General features: G+C 51.0%; 1 protein-coding gene across 3 annotated transcripts in view; it reads right to left on the reverse strand.

The window, feature by feature from the left end:
* Positions 1 to 9,063, reverse strand: part of MFSD6 (major facilitator superfamily domain containing 6) — a 69,643-nt gene extending 60,580 nt beyond the window's left edge. For 2 of the 3 annotated variants that reach the window (XM_059168576.1, XM_059168578.1), the window contains exon 1: positions 8,261 to 8,368. The gene's annotated coding sequence lies outside the window, so the exon portion shown is untranslated. Of the gene's footprint in view, positions 1 to 8,260; positions 8,369 to 8,933 lie in introns of those variants that run through there. The other variant, XM_059168577.1, reaches the window with a different exon arrangement.
* Positions 9,064 to 9,400: the final 337 nt, after the last annotated feature.

Consider the following 9,400-nt stretch of genomic DNA (forward strand, 5'->3'; position numbering starts at 1 on the left):
TGTGAGGAGTCAGTGAGCAGCTCAAATCACACCAGGAACAGAATTTCGTTTTAAGCTACTTCGATCCCGTGAGCTTCTCCAGCAGGAGCAGAAAGCAGTGGGTGTTTGAGCCGGGCGGGAGCCAGTGGACGTGCAGGAGCTCGTGCTGCTTTACCCGTGGGGACAGGCCCCGGGAGCTCTGTGCACGAGGACCCCGCACAGCCCCTCCCTGAGCCACCGGCACCAGCCAGAAAGCAAAGGCAGTGGAGGAAGCTGAGCACAAGTACAGGAGGAAGAGGGTCCCCGCATTCACCGGCCAGCAGCCGCTGGAGCCTGGCAAGGGCTCCCTTTGAGCCACTCCGTGAGCAGGCCTGGAGCCCCGGGGGTGTCACAGAGTACCTACCTTTTATTTATTTATTTATTTTTTAGGTTTTATTTCAAGTAATCTCTACGCCCAACATAAGACTCAAACTTACAATCCCGAGATCGGCCGGGCCAGCAGGTGCCCAGCCCCCGAGTGCATCACTTCTAAACCAGAGGGAATCCTGTGTTGCAGTCTGGCACACCGACTACGGTCTCCCCAGACAGGCCCATCCAGAGCGCTCCTGTCACTCCCCTCCAGCCGCAGCGGCCCGCGTGCCGTCCCAGCCCCTCAGGTCCTCCGGGCCACGGGTTCCCACCTGGGGGGCCGTGCAGTCTTTCCCAGAAGTCTCTGAAAGCTAAACACATATTCACCCAGAAGCCGCCTGCTCAGTTTCAAATGTCAATATAATTCTTCTTCGCTTTTCTCCGACAGGGAGCCCTACAAGCACTGTTATTCCCATGTGAGAGCCTGGAGAATCGACTGACACCGAACGGAGTCTTCACACAGCTTCCAGGCACCAGAAGAGGCACAGGGTGAGAGAAAGAGAGAGGCGCGCAGGGGGCAGGTGGAACCCGGCCAGCCCCAGCCCAGACCACAGGGAACCTGGCCACCTCAGCAAGTCAACACTTACCTCCCTATTATCAATCTCTATTATGAAATGATTTACTGTTTCAATGAATATAAATGCAACCTTTGTTTCTTTGCCAAGAAGCCAACATGGAAAATCTCAGACTTATATTTTCAAAGCATGAAACAAAAGGTTTTTAAAAGGTTGATACTGAAAGAAGTGATCTGCTTACAGTTTTAGCGAAAGATTTTTCTCAATAAATCTTTGCTTGCTACACTTGAGGAGCAATTTATAGAGAAGATGCATTAGTTTAAAAAAAGACAAATTATAACTCTATTAAAATGCTTTTTGGTTTATTTTTAAACCTTGTTAAGTGAATCTGTTTTATACATACAGACTTTTCTTTTTCCAAATCTTTTCAGAAAAAAGCTGGCTCTAAATATATTAACATAGGAGTATGGGTTCAAGATCTAAAAATACTAGGAACACAGGAAAAGAGATTGTGGAAAAATAAGAATTATAAGGAAAAATAAAAACACAACTCCAGGTACTAGTAATAAAACATTACATTAGAGCTCTTATGTGCATGTGGGCATACAGATGAAAAATGATGTTATATTTATAAGGGGTATTTGATGCAAGCTTGTTCAGTAAATGACTGCTGTTCTTACCTGGCTGTTCCAACACTGTTAAGACACTGAGGAGGTTAAGAAGGCTAAGGAAAGTATAAGCCACCCCTAAGGTAAGTTTTTTGTTTTTGTTTTTTTTAAGATTCTACTTATTTACTTGACAGAGAGAGAAAGAGATCACAAGTATGCAGAGAGGCAGGCGGGGGCGGGGGCTAAGCAGGCTTCCTGCTGAGCAGAGAACCCCCCCCAACTCGGGGCTCGATCCCAGGACCCTGAGATCATGACCTGAGCCGAAAGCAGAGGCCTAACCCACTGAGCCACCCAGGCACCCCAAGACAAGGTATTTTAAACAGAAATTTAGAAGTACTCAGGCACATATTTTATGAATTTATAATTTAGATCAAAATATAGATCTCAAGATTTAAAGTACATTTAAGCACATGGGCTCCCGTCTCTGATTTTTATTTACATCCCCTACATGCTAGCATCTAAAACAATACTTTATATCCTACGCACATTCCAGTATATGTAACCTAACTTGTTTCTGGTGCTGTTAGAACTCCGATAGACAGCTAACATAAGCTATCAGTTTCTCTCAGAAAAAGACTGATCGCCGAGCCCATTAAAGTACAAATACACATACGCTACACCAATGCTTTTGAAAATGAAAATATTCAGTGCTGACTTCGTTAACTGAGAAGAGCAAAACCTTTCTAGAATGCAACAATTTAAGTATAAGGATGTTTATTTCAGCACTTTTCATAATAACCAAACTGAAGTACAGGAGGCAGTCCGGGACAGGAGCAGTTAAATAAAGTTAAATGAAGTGTGGTACATCCAACGAGAGCAGAAAAGAACTCAATAGACTGACGTTAATAGAATACGGAGAAATGCTCACTATCTACTCTGCATCGCACTAAGTGAAAAGGGGCAGGACACAAACCCCCGTGTACTGCAAGAGTTCTACCTGCAAGTTTGTGTACTTCATATGAAGTATGTTTGGCAAAAAACCTGAGGATAATAATAACAACATGCCAGTAGGTCTATCTCTGAGAAGTCAGGCGTTACTTCAGTTTTTTCTTTTACTTTGCTGGATTTTCCTTCAATGAGCATTAATCACTTTTAAAATACAGAAGAGGGGGCACCTGGGTGGCTCAGTGGGTTAAGCCACTGCCTTCGGCTCAGGTCATGATCTCAGTGTCCTGGGATCGAGCCCCACATCGAGCTCTCTGCTCAGCAGGGAGCCTGCTTCCTCCTCTCTCTCTGCCTGCCTCTCTGCCTACTTGTGATCTCTGTCTGTCAAATAAATAAATAAAATCTTTAAGAAAAAAATAAAATAAAATACAGAAGAGGCATTATTTTAAAACCGAGGAATTTGATGGGGCGCCTGGGTGGCTCAGTCCATTAATGGTAAGACTCTGCCTTCAGCTCAGGTCATGATTCCAGTGTCCTGAGATCCAGCCTGGGGCTGAGCCTCCTGCTCAGCGGGGAGCCTGCTCCTCTCTCACTCTGCTCCTGCCCCTGCTCATGCTCTCTCTCTCAAATAAATAAATAAAATCTTTTTAAAAAATTTAAAAAGGGGGCGCCTGGGTGGCTCAGTGGGTTAAGCCGCTGCCTTCGGCTCAGGTCATGATCTCAGAGTCCTGGGATCGAGTCCCGCATCGGGCTCTCTGCTCGGCAGAGAGCCTGCTTCCCTCTCTCTCTCTGCCTGCCTCTCCATCTACTTGTGATTTCTCTCTGTCAAATAAATTAATAAAAATCTTTAAAAAAAAAATTTTAAAAAGAGGGCATTTGAGTTACAATCAGGACACCCTTGATCCTGGAGCTCTTGAAAAGTCACGGGGAGTTGCTAAATTGAAGTCTGCTTTATCTTGGGCTGATCCCACTTACTTGGAGAGACAAAGGAAAGGCCCGTTACAAGGGCTTTGAGATACCCTTAAAGTGCTGTGTATCTTCATGATAGCGAGAGAGCCCCTGTGCACTGCTGATGAGCTATAAATTGGTGCAGACACTATGAAAAACACTACGGAGATTCCTCAAAAAATTTAAAATGGAATTACCACAGGATCCAGTAATTCCATTGTTGGGTGTTTACCCAAAGAAAATGAAACCAGATTCGAAAAGATAAACGCATCTGTTTACTGCAGCATTACCTACAATAGCCAAATTGCAGAAGCAACCGCGTGTCCACCACCTGATGAGCAGATGAGGAAGAGGTGGTGTCCATACACACAACGGACCATTACTCAGCCACAAGAAAAGAATGAAATCTTGCCATTTGCGACAACATGAATGGACCCAGAGGGTATTGTGCTAAGTGCAGTAAGCCCGACAAGAAGACACATACCATATGATTTCACTTACATGTGGCATCTAAAACACAAAAGGAAGGAATAAACAAAAAAATAGAATCAGACTTATATGCACGGAGAACTGGTGGTTGCCACAGGGGAGGCATGTTGAAGGGCTAGGGATTGGGAGGTATAAATTCCTGTGAATCTAGGGGATGAAAAGTACAGCATGGGGAGTACAGTCAGTAATATTGCAACAACTTTGTGGGGTGACACATGGTAACTAGTACTTATTGTAGTAACCACTGTGTAACTATAGACGTGTTAAATCACTACGTTATGCACCTGAAACTAATGTAACATTGTATGTTAACTATACCTCAATAAAAAATAATTTTTAAAAGATGTCATGCCTTCAAAACATAAGGAACCTGATTATACAGTAAGTTAAAACGTGTGTCATTTTTACCCCCTGAAAGCATAACAATAAAATATTTTATTCAAACTCCCTCATAAAGGTGAATCTGAGTTTCACTGGTTCTTTAAACCCAGCTCCACAGAACTTATTCTGAAACAGAATCAAGAAGGTTCTCCCTGTTAGCTCCGTCAGCCACACACAGAAGCTTGACTGTGCTGGACCAGAGAACAGTACATCCTGTTAAATCGTGGACGGTGTGCATGTCCCTTTATATGGTTCTGCTTAATGCTTAGGGTAAGGGCTCCAGACTTCGCTCTGTTAAGAGACACCTTGTTTACCTTGGGCCCAAGCGTGTTCTCTCAATCTGGTCCCTAAAAGCATTTAATGCAGTTATGAGACAAGAATTTGCCACACGGCTCCCAGGGACCCGCTCCTCCACTGTTCTGGATTCCAGACGTCCTCTACGGCTTAGCACCCCACGGGCGGCAGGGCCCACTCTGAGGCGCCGTGAGGAGGGCAGAGGGCCCCTGTTTGGGCAGCAGAGGTCTCTCTACATAGCCACACACGCAGCTCACCACCACCCCAGGCTCCTTACTCACTTTCCCTTGGCACGATTAACCTATAAATCAGGCTTGTTGAGACAACACCAGTTCCCCTTTCCAGTTCTCCTTTTATCCTCCACAAAGCCACAGCGCAGCTCCTCTGGCCACTGCTGACTCATGAGGGCCAGACTCCCACTCTCCCCCAGTCCCACTCTTAGTCTCAGATCAAAAGATTTCCCCTGAATTTTATTAAAAGTTGGACTTTCCTGTTTCCTATTTGTGACATGTTCCCGGGATTTGTCTTCCCTTCCCAAACACACGAGAACAAATGTCAAAAAAGGTGTCTCAGCGCTCCTTTACCCAATCCCTTTTCTTCCCTCGGGGATACGGGGTTCGCTCTGAGCCTACGTTTCATTCCATCTGTCCCACCCTCCCCCCAGCCTCAAATGCAGCAGGACCGCCAGGTCCTAGGGCAATGCAGGTTCTCATTCACATTTCCAAGCCTCAGACACCCCTCTGCACTTCCTCGACTCAGCCGCATTTACATGACCTTGGACCAAGGCAGATGGAGGCTACTTTTAATACAACACTCTGCGTGGTTTTTGTCGGTGCTGAGGTAGGGTTGTGGGTCTGCTTGGGACCTACTTAGGCCTAGAAACTAGCAAGACGAGTTGCAGCATCTATAGCAAATACATACTGATATACAGGCTCGAGGTATAGGTGTTTCACATTTAGGTTATTTTGTTTGGGTTTGGTTTTCTCCTTGGGGCTCTATACCAGGAAATCACTGCTTTAACAAAGGACTCTGAGAGTTTCCTAAAGCTCCCCGGTCATCTAAATTAAGACAGTGCGATTTTACAAAATAGTAAATAACCGTCTTCTAAATATAGAGAGGGACAAGCAGCTAGGAAAGAAATGTTACTGAAATCAACAACAAGGCTAATGACTACATAAATGTGTCATTTGGGATTTAGGGCAACAAATCAGGCTAAGGCAGACCCTTAAAAAACAGTCCAAACATAACTTCATGAGGAAAAAAGTAAAAGCATTCTCCTTCCACCGCAGCCCACCTGCTCCCTTCACGCCGTCGATGTCAACGGTTTCGGGACAACGAGCTGTACAAGGGCCTGCGTGCATGTTTAAGTACATGCATCTAAATATCTTTTTCTGTTTCCTCTTTTCACTTACTGTGTCTTGACTTTTCCCAAGACAATGCGTCAAGGTGGCTAACAGACATATTTACATTTATTGCATATCTCCCTTTCACCGACAACTTGCTAAATCAAGATTTCCTGGATATCCAAAAAAGAAAGCCAAAAAAACCTGTTGGCCTAGTACTAAACATATCTTTGGTTATTTTCATTTTTCTCACACTTGCCTTCAACCTAAAAATGGTGAGAACAAAGAGGTATATATGCATGAAAATGCGTGCAATGCACATTACAGATCATCTGACATGGATATGAACATATGGAGTACATGGACCCTGAAAGGTGGTTGACTATCAAAGTCAAAAAGTGAAGGAGGGAATCTGCCTGGGTAGTGAGGCCCAATGGGTCCTGAAGAAGGAGGAACACCGTGTGGAAATTTCCCAGGCTTTGGAGCCAGAGACATGGGGTCCCGTCTAACTCTCACTGATGATGTGGTCTGTGTAAATTCTTTAACTCTTCTCTGCTTCCTTTTCATCATTTTCAGTGCTGGGGAAAAGACTTCTCTCACAGAGACCGAGAAATTAAGTGTGTAAGATGGTGTTTTGGACATAGTGAGTGCTCAGAAAGTGCCTTCTTATTGTCAGCAGTGCAGGCAGACTACGGGGTCCCAGGCCTCCTTCCACCGAACGTGCGAACCTTGCTGCCGTTCTACTTTACGGTTTAGTTGGCCTCATCCATACAGAAACGCAAAGGGCCTTAGAAATAAATTACTGGAACATGCTTAGTAGCTTTAATGCATTATGGAAACGTGATCCTCTCTCCTACTCACTGTGTGTCTTGCTCTGGGCTCAACAGCAACGTCCCAGCCTGCTTTCAAGCAGTCCTAAATTCTACTTCCAACCTGTGATAAACACAGGCCATCTGGCTACCGAAATCACTGAGAATGTCTTGACGTCTGCTAATGGCCGGCTGCTCAAAGTGTCAAGAGCCAGTCTTAACAATGACTAGGGTTCCTGTCCTTTCCCTTTACTCAGCGAGGCCATCAATGATGCACCCGCCGTCAGCGGGCCAGCTCTCCGTGTCCCTGGGGAAGGGGTGCTCTGCCCACCCCAGAAGTCTACCAAATACAGCTCTGTCGGCCCACCGTCTGTCCCCCCATCCCTTGTAGTCCTCTATATTGAAGAGGTTAGATTTCCACAAAATCCTTAACTTCTAGAACAGCGAAGGGGAAACCCGGCCACCATACTATCCAACCATCTCCTTTTACGTGCGAGGAAACTGAGGCCGGGGCAGATGTGACATACCCAAGGACGCACGCATCTAGACAGCAATCGTTACCAGAACCTCAACACTTTAAGGTTCTTTCCTACAACTATCAGGCGACGTTTTATCTGTTCCAGGAGCTCTGTAAGGTGCTTATTAAATATTTTTGGTCGAAAAGGAAATGCCTGTGGTCCTGAATGTGTGTGGGAGAAGCAAAATGCACCGTGTTCCTGCTGTAAGCAGAATTAATCCGTCTGTCTGTCTCCGAGGAAGAGAAATGAGGCGTAAGCTGCGTTTCCAATTTTTCACCTTCCCACTTAAAATTACAGGGGGGTGGGGAATAACTAGGACCCCAAAAGGCGGGTAGCCCCCATTAGTATCCGCAAAGGGCTCTGGGGACATGTCAGAGCACAGCAGGATTCGGTTAAGCGCGGAGGCCCGGGCGGCCCGGGCGGCCCGGGGCTGAGGGTGGAGGCAGTTTTCCTGTTTATTCACCTGCGGGATCCGGCGCCGTCAGTCCTCCCGGCGCACAGGCGGTCCCCGGCCTGTCGCTGGGTCTGTCCCGAGACTCTCGCTCCCCCTTCCCTGAGGGTGTTGCCCGCGAGGGCGCCAGGCGAGCGCGGAGGAGAAGGGCCTGCACGGGGGGCCCGGCCCTGTCCCCGCACCCGCGCCCGCACCCCCGCAGCTGCCGGCGCCGGGCGGGGCCCCTCCGCCAGCGCCTTTGTTTTCCTGCCGCAGTTACGTTTGCGGAAGTGCCGCCCGCGCCCGGGCCCGGGGTGCCCGCCGCAGCCCCCCCAGCGCCCCATGAGGATGACAAGCGACCCAGAAGCCAGGGGGTGGAGAGGGAGGGGGAGGGCGGGCGAGCCGGGAGCAGAGCCGCCCACGCCCGCCCGCCCGCCCGGAGCCGCGCCTCCGAGACCCCCCGCAGCAGGTGCGCGCGCGGCAGGGGAGCCCCCGCCCTCCGAGCCGGCCGCCCCCGCGGGGGAAGCTCCCGCGGGGCTGCGCGTCCCCCTCCCCGGCCCAGCGCCCCCTCCCCGCGCGGCGCCCGGACTCACCTGCTGCGGGCGGCGCCGGCGCTCAGAGGCGCGGGACGCTGGGGGCCTTCTCCCCCCGGCGCGGGGCGGCGGCTCGGGGCGCCGGGGCGGCGGCTGTCGGGGCGGCGCGCGCCATCGCGGGCGGGCGGGGGTTGCTCGGGGGCTGCGGCGGGCGGGGCGCGGCCGAGGGGCGCGTGCGGAGGGGCGACCCGCAGCGGCCAGCCGGGCGCAGCGCCGGCGCGGACTCCGGCTTCCTTCCCCGCGGCCCGGGGCGCGCAGCTCGCGGCCGGCCGGACCCGCGTCAGGCCCGAGAACCCGCCGCCAGGTGCAGCGCTCCGCCTCCTGCGGCGCCGGCGGATGCGTCGGGGCCGCTCCTCCCGGCCTCCCGCCCGCCCCGCGCCCCGGGGGACCCCCGGCCCCGGCCTGCGGGCGCAGCGCGCGGCGGAGGGGAGGGCGCGGGCGGCTCCGTCCCCGCACCCGGCTCCCGCGCACCCGGCTCCCGCGCGGACCGGCGGGCGGAGATGGTCGCCGACCGGGAAGCAGCATCGCCGCCGCTCGCCGGGCGCTCGTGAGGCGCAAACACGCGCTGACGCACGCCCGAGCCCTCGGCGCCGCGCGCCCGACCTTGGCCCCGGCCGACCCCGGAGAGGGAAGGGGCCGGCGCGCCGGGCGCACAGCGGGTTCCGGGACTCACCGGGCAGGGACGCAGCGGGGCTATATCAGCCTCTCCAGGTGGGAAGGGGCCACTGAGTGTCCGGCGCGTCGCCGAGGAGGTAACCGTGTGTGTCGCACCGAGAACGTAACCAAAGTTGCATTTCTGGTTAGACGCGGTGAGAAGGTGGGGACGCGGGCGCCGGCGCTGGAAGGCCGCATCCCTTGGCCACCAGCCTGTGATGGGCTCCAGGGTGCCGCACCCTGCTCTCGGGGAGCTTACGGTCCTGTTCAGGCGACAACAACAACAATGATGACAGCCAACATTTAGGAACGTTTCTTATGCATGAGAAACTGCTTCCCGGCATCTAACGTTACCGTAATCCTAAAGATACAGATCATATTCCCAATTCCCATTCCGCAACTCTAAAACCGAGGCTGAAGCTTAAAGTGACCTACCCCAAATTACTAAATAATAAAAGGAAGGGAAGTCTTTTATTTCTAGGATTT

This window comes from Mustela lutreola, chromosome 3, assembly GCF_030435805.1.
Source record: "Mustela lutreola isolate mMusLut2 chromosome 3, mMusLut2.pri, whole genome shotgun sequence".
NCBI classification, from domain to species: domain Eukaryota; kingdom Metazoa; phylum Chordata; class Mammalia; order Carnivora; family Mustelidae; genus Mustela; species Mustela lutreola.